The sequence below is a fragment of the Chrysemys picta genome, chromosome 3 (genome assembly GCF_011386835.1).
Source record: "Chrysemys picta bellii isolate R12L10 chromosome 3, ASM1138683v2, whole genome shotgun sequence".
Taxonomy (NCBI): domain Eukaryota; kingdom Metazoa; phylum Chordata; order Testudines; family Emydidae; genus Chrysemys; species Chrysemys picta.
In genome coordinates this window covers 180,083,255-180,095,851 of record NC_088793.1, presented here as the reverse complement: position 1 = coordinate 180,095,851, position 12,597 = coordinate 180,083,255, and positions in this window count along the sequence as shown.

Here is a 12,597-nt window from a genome sequence, read left to right as displayed (position 1 = left end):
ATCTGAAAGAAAGAGTTATCATAGCTCAAAAGGTGAGGGGATCTAAATAAAGTGATTGAACAAAATATGGCTTCAGAGGCAGATTTATGCACTGATTTCATGTTTTATTGTTTTCCTGATTAGTGAATAACCTTTCTCCCTTTTGTTTTAAAATATTTTAAACTGAAAAACTATTACAGAAATTGTCAACTCTGAGCCATAACTAGGAGATGTGGAGGGACTACTTAAATATATGCAAATACTGTAAGGGTACACTATAAATTCAGACAGGCATATTTACTAAAATAATCCATTATAGCAAAAAGAATATAAAACCAAATTTAATCCAGGAGTCCTTTAATTACAGATACAGCGTGGATAAAGTTCTCATTATGTGTATAGTTAACATGTCTAATTATTTACCTTCAGTAATGCCACTTGTTCTACACAAGCTAAGCAGCCTAAGATCAAGTGAGTTCTTTAATGGGAGACTTTAAAGGAAATCCAGGAAGTAGTGTGGATAATTCAGGGGTTGACATTCTCTCTGAATCAATATGTTATGAATATATGATCATGCCTGTATCCTATTCCCCCTAAGGAAGATTGCCATATAACCAATTTATAAAGGTCCTGGAAAAAGTGGAAATGAAATGTAAATGTAGAAAAATTAATTAAATGGAGAGCAGATTTAAAGAAGACAGGAATGGGAAGCAGGAATCCCAACACAGTTAAACAGCAAGGAACAACAACAGCAACAAAAAAGAGAGAAACTTTTCAAAACTTAGAGCAATCAAATGGTACCTCCTTCACAAGAAGATTAAAAAGTTCATAATGAAATCTTGGATATAAGAAACTAGGAGACCTTTCTAATTATCTCTGTGATTCAAAGGTAAGAGGAGAATGAATCCAAGAGATTTATTAGTCCATTCTAATTTTTCAGACCCATATGAAAAAGAAAGCCTAACTCTTAGGAAGAAATACCACAGGGGAACTTCCTATGATTGACTTATCTTTGTTACTCTGAGATAAAAGCAGAGATATGTTTTATCATCCACACTATGTAGAAGGATAACATAGAAAGTTATGGGTCATGTGTGGAGCTGCTGTATGTTAACAGAAATGAGTGCTCATTTTGTTCTGTGTATTTGCCTGAAAACCTGGAAGCTAATGAGCAGTTTTCCCCCAGGAATAAGCTCAAAAGCAAAATATAAAACCGTGCTTTAGAGTTGATGTTGATATGATTATTATAGTACTAGAAGTGGCTGTTTTGCTAACAGAGGAATGTTTGTCATAGAGTTAGAGGTGACAGGTTGTCTTGTGGTTAAGACCCAGGACTGGGATCTGAATTCAGTTCCCAGTTCTGCCACTAACTTCTTTAGGGAAGTTATTTAATCACCTGTCCCTCAAGTCCATGGATGAAATCTTGGCCCCATTGAGATCAATGGGACTTTTGCCAATGCCTTCCATAAAGCCAGAATTTAACCCCATAGCTGTAAAATGGAGACAACAGTATTTCCTTCCTTTAGCGCTTTGTTTTGATATATATATATATATATAATTCAATTTTTGAAAAGTTTCAAAACGTTTTGTTTTGGAGGAGAAAAAATACTTTCTTGTTTATTTTTATTACTTTTCTACTGGAAAGAAGGAAGGAGTTAAAAAAAAAAAGTTAGTGTCTCCCCACTTTGTCTATTACTGTTTTTCAGTAGAAAAAGTGTGTATGTGTGTGTGCATGCATGTGTGTGTGCATGGAGGCAGAATAAAACAAGCAAGGAAGTGTTTCATTTCCACTGAAAAATTAAAACATTAAAAATGTCAATCAAAACTAAAATTTTCATGAACATTTTATTTTTGGTCTGTTGATTGAAATAAGCCACAGCCCAGTGTTTGCAGCCAGGCCAAAGGCAAAATGGAAAAACCCAGCTTGCAAAGTTTTACATTGCTAAATGTTACAGACAAGGTGGGTGAGGCAATATCTTTTCTTAGACCAATTTCTGTTGGTGAGAGATACAAGCTTTCGAGCTACACAGAGCTCTTCTGGAGGTCTGAGTAAGGAAGCAGAGTGAAATGTTGTAAGGGATAGTAACCAGACAAGAAATGGACTTCATCAAGGTTTGTGAAACTGATCCTTGTAAACAAAATATGATGAGGAAAACAGCTCTTACAAACAAAATCATGAATCAGGAATATAAATTACTTTTTGCTAACTAATGTAACATTCAGCTCAAAACAAATATTTATTAATCAAACCATGTTTTGATTTGTTTTTGTAGCTATAAGTGGTGTTAAAAAGGAGATATTATGTAACCAAAACAGGACAGCTAATAATGGATAATATAATATGTTATATGTAAAATGCTTTATATTCATGCTAAAACTGTACCATTACTAGGTTCTGTAACCTTTGCATGACCCAAGCTCTATTCAGCAGTAGAATAAAACAAGGCTTGAGAAATACACTCAGCTCACCAGCCTTGAGATATTCTGCTATGTTTAGCTACTGTAGAGCTGTCTTACAAAAAGTGTATGGAGCCAAATATGAGAAAGCCTGTTAGCTAATATTATATACAATATTATGTATAGTATCACGAGTATTTGTATAACAACATGAATTTTATTCATGTTTAGCTTTTCCCAAAATGCTTTTATTTATGTTAAATTGTTTAAACAAGGGGTGATGTGAAATATTATAATCTGATGGCAGGTCTACACTACGGCAGGGATCACTGCTCTGAGATCGATCCACTGGCAGTCGATTTAGCAGGTCTAGTAAAGACCCGCCAATTCGACTGCTGATCGCTCTCCAGTCAATCCCTCTACTCTACCCCTGATGAGAAGATTTTCTTCCGTCGACTCCCCGCAGTGTAGACCCAACAATAACTCAACCTAAGGTACGTCGACTCCAGCTACATTATTTATGTAGCTGGAATGTGTAGCGTAGGTTGATTTACCATGGTAGTGTAGACATAGCCTCAGTGTTAGATATACAGACAGTCCAGAGAACAAGAACAAAACAAATAATTTGTTGATGCTTAGTTAACATGCCCTCTTCCCTACCAGTTATAACTGGTAAAGGATGTCTCTAAGGTTTTACCGATTTCTGAAATACTCTGGTGAAAACAAGGTAATAAACTTTATGAACTTTATTCTGTTTCCTGCAAAATCTGTTAGCCTAGCAAATAGTCTTCAAAACATGTCAAACATAATAGATAAAAAGTAATTCTAAGACATTGTGAAACTCTCAACCCTCGTGCAGAGTGCAGCTGAGATTTTCAGACAGCTGAACATCTGCATTTTAGCATCCCAGGTTGGGGTAACATATTATTATTCTTTTCTGCATTATATTTGACTAGTAATATTTGATTCATAAAAGTAGATTAAATCAAACTTGTAACGGGTTAAAAAGGCATTTTCTATCAGCAAAAACTTTGGATGGAAAATTTTCCACCAGGTCTAATCATAATAAGGGTGCATTTATTTAAGATACTTTTTTTTTAGCAGCCTTAAAATAACATGTTTCTGATCTTGATAGTAAAAGAATTATGTAATAGTATTTGGTACGTGGACACTTACCAGGTGTTTTTTGCTTCTATAAGGATGGGGAGGGATAGCTCAGTGGTTTAAGCATTGGCCTGCTAAACCTAGGGTTGAGAGTTCAGGCCTTAAGGGGTCTACTTAGGGATCTGGGGCAAAAATCTGCCTGGGGGTTGGTCCTAGATGACCTCCTGAGGTCCCTTTTAACCCTGGTATTCTATGATAAGAAAAAACAGGTGTGGGGGGGTGTATATATGAGTTATATTCTAATGAGAGTGAAATAAAATATGGGTAGTTGAGGATCCATCAAGGCAATTAGCAAATGAGATGTAATATAGCAGCTAACATACAAGAAAATATTGTAAGGGTTATCTGTTACAGTAAAAGGAAATATAGTAAGAAAAGTGGGAGTCTGCATCCTGTATATGGGGTCACTTCACCCATCTCTGAAATACAGCCACCTCTGTGTAGTGTATAGGAATAGGCTAGTATACCTTTAAATAGCTTGTGAGTCACCTAAAAGGTGCTCTCTATGTTCTCCATTTAGACACTGCCAGAAATCAGTATTGTACAGCAGTATTTGTGTAGCTAGGCCTTTCATGCTTATGCGCAGTTAGTAAACACAATTATGTTGTTTGGGACCCAACTGTATCTGTTTGATTTCTTCATATTGTTCATTTTTGTTGATGTTGCTTTGCAAATATGCAGCTACTACATTTTCTTTCTTGTCTTTTTTTCTTGATATGATAGCATGAGCTGGAAAGATAAGAATATAATATTCAATTGAAAATGAAGTGGTAACTTCTTAATAGAGCTGTATGAATTTCAGTGGTTTCACTGTACAGGAGCTCTGGACAACATCTTTGATTTTCTTTGGTTTCTACATTTTGAGATTTGCTATGAGATTCAGTTTGATTGCATCCGAAATCTTGAAGTGAAATTGAGATGAATACTAAATCTTACTTGGTTTTGCAATAAAACCATGAACTATGGGAAATTTCACTCAAAAGGTTCATGGTCTTTGGGAATTTTATGGCATGTAGTCTTAATTTTGACTTTGTAATGAAACCCCAGACCAGTTCAGTTTCTCGTGTGTTCAGTTTCATCGTGAACATTTTGAATAGCACCAGAATTTCTATGTAGGAAAGTAGAATACAATAGAATGAGTTAGAGTTGAGCCAAGATACCAGGGTTGACCTCTCTACATTTACATGGAATATCAAAGGAACAAAAGACCATAAGTGATCAAAACCTTAGTATTACGTCTTATCCAAAAGGAGGAATCTCTAGCAGCAAAATGATGCCTAACCGCGTGCTGTATATTGATCCTATACTTATTTTGAGGGAAAAGTGCAACTTTCTGAATTGCAAGCACTACTTCATAAGGCACTGAGATATGTAAGCTCCAATCTTAGTGTTTGAAATATAAAATGTAGTAAAAATATTACACACACACACACACACACACACACACACACACACACACACTATGATGATGAGGATATATATTGGATGTTAGAATAAGATTTAAGTGATCACAGGTTTTGTGATAGTTTTCAACACAAAGCTAAATTTCACCAATTGCGATGACTGAGTTTTGTTAAAGTGATAATAGATGGTGATATTTTTGAAAATCAATAGGTTAAAATGTTACTGTTAAGTGCTTTCCAGAGTTTTAATTCTTTTTTACCATCTCCTTGAAATATATTCTCTAGAAGCTTGTAAAATACCTAAGAACACTTTCCTTTTTAGTTCTTGTCTTTGTTACTATTTACTGAGTACCAACAGTGCATATGAGGCATTGCAAACAAATAAGAAGACATCCCCGTCCAAAGCAGTTTACAATATACAGTATCTTAGACCCAGACAAAACAGATCAGGCACAAAACTAGAGAAGAATAGTGTTAGCATCTAGCAGTGCTCATTTTTTGAGAAACTGTTGAAGAAGAGTGTTTGTGAAGGATTTTTTGATAGAGATTGTTTTGTACAAGAAAACAAACATGGGAAAGGAGAGGTTAAGTGGAGCAAATATGGGAGAATTGTGGAGGGGGAAGTCAATGGATGGAATCTTCCATTTCAATAACCAACTCTTTTTCTTGTGTTTTGAATACATATGAAATTAACATAGGTATATTTGTGGTCATGCTCCAGCATTGCTGATTAAATCAGGACAGGTTCCAGAGAATAGTGGTCATTGTTTAACTGCTTAAACAGAAACTGCAAATACAGCACAAAACCTTTGTTTTAGAAGGCTCCCCAAAAGCTAGCTTTGGGGATTTGGGTGTTTTTTTTTCCAATTGCATTTTAGACACTAAATTCTGTAACCTAAGATACATGGCAATGGCTCTTATAGAATATCAGGGTTGGAAGGGACCTCAAGAGGTTATCTAGTCCAACCCCCTCCTCAAAGAAGGACCAATCCCCAGACAGATTTTTGCCCCCAAATGGCCCCCTCCAGGATTGAGCTTACAACCCTGGGTTTAGTAGGCCACTGCTCAAACCACTGAGCTATCCCTCACTCCTTCCCTTGCTCTTTGAAGGCAGGAGGCATAATTCAGCTTGATAAAACAAACAAAATTCCATCCTTCAAAATAGCATATCACACATCATATTTTAATTAGTAATTTAAAAGCAGACTGGTACCGGATAAGCATGGAAGAATAATTAATACACAAGGGGAAGTATACATGGAATATGGCAAATAATGTTAATCGTTGTTTCAATTCAGAAGCCTTATCTGGGATCTAGAAAAATAGACCAGCCTTGTTCCTCCTTTGGTTCCATAGATGAAACTTTGATCTTATTTTCTGTTTCATGAAATATGCTATATTTTATTAACCATGGGTTGCTTTGTACTAAAAATTAAGGTTCAGATTCTGCTGCCCTTACTCATGTTGGGGCAAATCCTCAGCTGGTGTAAACTGTAACAGTTTCATTCACTTCAAAGCTGCAGTGGCGGTCTGCCCCACTGATTATTACCTTACTCCACAAATAGTCTTCTCATATTTAAAGAAACTATTCACAAGCATGGTGTAAACATGCTATTGTACCAATTTAATTGTTTTGATTAAGGAAGTGATTTCTTTTTAACTGATATGTTTAAACTGATTCAGACTCTTGTGTGAATGCACCTATTCTGATATCAAGATGCCTAATACCAGTATAGCTGTATAGCTTAGGCTAGGTCTACACTACCTGCCTGAATCGGCGGGTAGAAATCGACCTCTCGGGGATCGATTTATCGCGTCCCGTTGGGACGCGACAATCGATCCCCGAATCAACGCTCTTACTCCATCAGCGGAGGTGGGAGTAAGCGCCGTCGACAGAAAGCCGCAGAAGTCGATTTTGCCGCCGTCCTCACAGCGGGGTAAGTCGGCTGCGATACGTCGAATTCAGCTACGCTATTCACGTAGCTGAATTTGCGTATCTTAAATCGACTCCAGCCTGTAGTGTAGATGTACCCTTAGTCTCCTTCCTGTACGGGACTAAAGTTTACCAGAATAAGGACATGTATACTGGTATAAATCTGTGTGTGTGTGTATGTTTGTGTGTTCAACTGTCATGTGTAGACACAGCATAAGGACATGAGAATCTGGCCCTAAACCAGTAACTTAGTGGAGCCATATTAACTCCTAGCCTATGCCAGCATAAACCAGATATAGATCACAAGGCCCAAGCAGCAGAAAGACTATCAGGTAGAAGGCTGTCCAGGCAAAAAATAGCTGCAGTTTTTCATCTACTGTGGCAGGAGGGGGATCCATGCAGCTCAGCAAGTGAGACGTGAGCAGAAAGCAAATGTAGGCTGGGATATGCACTGTCTGAGTGCGCCCCTCCTCCTCCTCCTGGTGGAGTCCCTGTTGGGAACTGAGGCTGCTATAGCTCATTGTAACAACTGACTTTTTTGAAGCTTAAGGTGCCTTCCAAGATGGAAAATGCAATTACTTCTAGTGGAAGTCATCAGACCCATCTGGAGTAGGGAGGTTCCCCTCTATCCAGTCTGTGATGGCTCCAGCTGAGCACAGTCCTACCTTCCAGCTTTGGAATCTGCACTGTTCCTACCTGCCTTATTTGAAGCTGATGATAATAATCATTACATTTAGAGATGGTCAGAAAACTTTTTATCTTGTTTAGAACAAAAACAAGATAGAAATTTTGAAATTTCCCATGAAACACATTCTGAGGTTTGACCAACTCTAATTATTTTTTTTCTTATTATTTTACAGTAAAGCAGCCTGTAGAAAGGCTACAGCTTGCTTGTACAACCTTATATAAAAGTGTTCCATTTCTCTGTTAACACTTCTGCTCTATTGGAAATGATGAGAACTAAGGGCACATATCAAAATAAGAAAAAGCAGAACATTTTATGCAAATATTCCAATACTGGAAAAATAGGGCCTGATCCAAAACCTACTGAAGCCAATGGAAAGTTTTCTGCCATAACCTGGGAGTTACCTTGTAAATTTCGGCACGACTGTTTCAAAACGTAGATGGTGTCTGTTCATGTAGATCACCTATGATAGATGGAGATGGCTTAGAGAGGTAAGTGGAGGCAGAGTGGCCTATTAACTAGAACACTGAATGTGATTCAAGACCTGCATTCTATTCCCAGCTCCACAAGTAGACTGCTATACAAGTGCTAGGTATTATTATTAATAAAACTAGTGTGTGCTCTCAAAGAGCTAAAGTGGTTCATCGGCCTTGTGCACAATGGTGAATTTCACCCAAAGTTTTAACTACGCTGCTCTTCCTCACCAACTAATTATTTGTTATTGGTAATGGAGCTGTCTGTCACCAGACAAGCTTGGAGATAACACCATTTACTAAGCACATATTTGTTTGTAAATTGAATGATACAACTGTACTTTTAATGAATGCACCCCATAGCAACTAATTAAATATCTGAAATATGTCTTTAAAATAAGATTGGATTTGCAACAGACTACAAGCAGGATTTTGGATTTTATTACCACCAAACCATTAATTTCTCTACCATTTCTTTTTCTAATCAGAACACATCATGATTCATATAGAAAATAGCTTATTTTTGAGCAAGTTTTTTAAAGACAACACGCAGAAATACAATGCTTTCTAGGCAGAATAGAATAACATTTTTCTGGGAACATCATTTTGTGTTACACAGAGACAGGAGTATGTTGCAGGTAAATGATGCCATGTATTTGAAAGTCACTTTTTTTACTGACAGATTTTACAAATGAATCTCCTATACAGATAGTTCTCAATGGAAAAAAATAATATCCCAGGCACTTATTTAAGAATAATAGATGAATGCTGCTGAAATAAATGAATTAACTGAAAAACTGTGCTTTTCATATTGTAAACAAAGACTAGCCCAGACCAGTGTATCAGATTTCATAAAACTGCGGGATTTTCTTTTTCTCCTAATGAAGAAAGATTGTAAAATCAATATGTGCTCTGTCTCAAAACAAACAGGACTATCCATCACTCTAACTCCAGCACCTGACACAGGTTATTTTATCTGTCTTTATGTGGGAGATCTTGTAGCATATTATTTAATTAGTTCTACTGAAGAATAAAATAAAATATCCTAATAGTTGTTTATAATATTATAACACCAAGACTGGATAACCATGCTGAGTATAATGGGATTACTGTTCAGAGTACAAAACGGAGGCTGGATTAGAAACCCTTAGGGTTCACACTTGTCACCTGTTGAGTGCAATTGTTCATCCCACAAGACTGAGTACTTTATAGGACTTTCCTTTTGTGCTTGAGGCAGCTCAGTACAGAAAAAGAGATTACTCTTGAGATTCATGTAACAGTACTAATTAATCCCAACATCCTTGAGTAGACAATTTATAAAATGGTAATATAGGCAGCAATGCCAGTTTTGTAACAGGAAAAACAGAATTTCCATTTCTATTCCATGTTCCTCAAAGGTGAACTTAACAAAAGTTAGCAATAAATATGTCCATGCTAAACAAATTGTTTAAAATCCCAGATCCATAACACAACATGAGCCTGATCCTGCATTTCTTGTCCGCCCCAAACTCCCATTGCCTTCAGTTTTGGACACACAATTCAGCCACATGAATTAGATGAAACATGATGCATATTATGCCATCGGTGTATTTGAGTCATTACCTATCGTAAGAAGACAAAAGCTTCTGGCCCAAGAACCTTGGGAAAGTGAAAATGGAGCATGGTTGCTCAGGAATGCAGGCTGGATGTCTCAGAGTGCACATGTAAATCTCGGGGGTAAAATCCTGACCCAATTAAAATTAAAAGCAAAATGTCTATTGACTTCAATTGGGCCAGGATTTCACCCCACTTTGCAGTGAAAATGCTCACATTTATGAAGATAAAAATAATTTCCCACAAATATTCTTTAAGACTCAATGTATATAGGGAAAAGGGGCACACACTCAACTGAGACAAAATAGGATTTTTATTAGGGCTGTTGATAAATCGCAGTTAACTCAAGCGATTAACTCAAAAAAATAAATCACGGTTAAAAAAATTAATTGGGATTAATCACTGTTTTAATCACACTGTTAAACAATAGAATACCAATTGAAATGTATTAAATATTTTGGATGTTTTTCTACATTTTCAAATACATTGATTTCAATTACAATGCAGAACACAAAGTACTCACTTTATATTCTTTTATTACAAATATTTGCACTGTAAAAATGATAAAAGAAATAGTATTTTTCAATTCACCTCAAACAAGTACCATAGTGCAATCTCTTTATCGTAAAAGCACAACATACAAATGTAGATTTTTTGTTACATAACTGCACTCAAAACCAAAAAAATTCAAAACTTTAGAGCCTAAAAGTCGACTCAGTCCTACTTCTTGTTCAGCCAATTGCTAAGAGAAACAAGTTTGTTTACATTTATTGGAGATAATGCTGCCCACTTCTTATTTACAATATCACCAGAAAGTGAGAACAGACATTTGCATGGCACTTTTGTAGCCGGCATTGCAAGGTATTTATATGCTAGATCTGCTAAACATTCATATGCCCCTTCATGCTTTGGCCACCATTCCAGAGGATTACACTCGTCAAAAAAATAATGTGTTAATTAAATTTGTGACTGAATCGCTTGGTGTGTGTGGGGAGGAATTGTATGTCTCCTGCTCAGTTTTTCCCCAGCATTGTGCCATATATTTTGTGTTATAGCAGTCTCAGATGATGACCCAGCACATGTTCGTTTTAAGAACACTTTCACAGCAGATTTGACAAAATGCAAAGAAGGTACCAATGTGAGATTTCTAAAGATAGCTACAGCACTCTACCCAAGATTCAAGAATCTGAAGTGTCTTTCAAAATCAGATCAGGATAGAGTGTGGCGCATGCTTTCAGAAGTCTTAAAAGAGCAGCACTCCAATGTGGAAACTACAGAACCTGAACCACCAAAAAAGAAAATCAACCTTCTGCTGGTGGCATCTGACTCAGATGATGAAAATGAACATTTGTTGGTCTGCGCTGATTTGGATTGTTATCGAGCAGAACCTGCCATCAGCATGGACGCATGTCCTCTGGAATAGTTGTTGAAGCATGAAGGGACATATGAATCTTTAGTGCATCTGACACCTAACTATCTTGCAACACCGACTACAACAGTGCCATGAGAACACCTGTTCTCACTTTCAAGTGACATTGTAAATAAGAAGTGAGCAACATTATCTCCTGAAAATGTAAACAAACTTGTTTTTCTGAGTAATTGGCTGAACAAGAAGTAGGACTGAGTGGACTTGTAGACTCTAAAGTTTTACATGGTTTTATTTTTGAATGCAGTTATTTTTTGTACATAATTCTACATTTGTAAGTTCAATTTTCATGATAAAGAGATTGTACTACAGTACTTTTATTAAGTGAATTGAAAAATATTATTTTTTTTATTTTTACAGTGCAAATATTTATAATAAAAATAAATATAAAGTGAGCACTATACACGTTGTATTCTGTGTTGTAATTGAAATTAATATATTTGAAAATGTGGAAAACATCCCAAACTATTTAAATAAATAGTATTCTATTATTGTTTAACAGCACAATTAATAATGCGATTAATCATGATTAATTTTTTTATCCGCTTGAGAGCCCAAATTTTTATTGAAAGGAGATTTTTAAGTTTTTGCTAAATTCTAGGGTAACATTTTCCTAGGTTCCTAAGTGACTAAGGTTCTAATTAGAGCTGGGTAAAATTTTTCCTTCAACAACTTTTTTTCACCCAGAAATGCAGATTTGGGTTGACAGGAACAATCCACAAATTTGTGTCAATTTTGCCAAATTGTTTCAGTTGAACAAAAGAATTAGAAATGCTGAAACTATTTGTTTTGGCACTTCTCAACTTAATTGTTTTGACTTTTTGTTTGGGAAACATGTTTCTTTTTGGAATTTCCCTCAATTTTATTTAAACAATGTAAAGACACTTTAAAACCCCTCAAAATTCAAACAATTTTTTTGACATTTTGTTTTACTGAAAAATTTGAAACATCTTCACTTTGGGTTGACCCAAAACAATTATCTTTTGACTTTTCAGACCTTCATCCAAACCAAATATTCAGTTATTCAAATAGTCATACTCCAAAGTCCCATTTTCAAAAAATGACTTGGGCATTTAAGTGCCTAATTATCATTTGAAAATAAATGGAATTCAGGCTCCTTTAGAACCTAAGTTGTCTTTAAACATTGGACTTGGAAGCCTAATTACTTAGATGCTTTTGAAAATTGTATCCCTTGTCTTCAAATGCTACTGTAGATTTATGGAGCCAGAGAGTTGAAAAGGACTTATGAGTTAATCAACATAACCAACCCCACTTCTGTCAACTCAGAACTTCCATGACACTTTATTTGCACTGAATTTTGTAGTTCCCAAGTGAGACAGTTTGAGAAATGAAGAACATTCCAAACTGTACTGGAGATCTCTTCACCAACCATGCTCCACTTTAGCTTTCCAAAGGTTCTTGAGCCAGAAGCTTTTGTACATGAAATGGAAAGGCATTTAATGTAAACTATAAGTAACCAGGTTTGACGGTGTGGATTAGGCCCAGAGGCCCCTTGCTGGAGGCATCAGTGTCCTGCCATATCA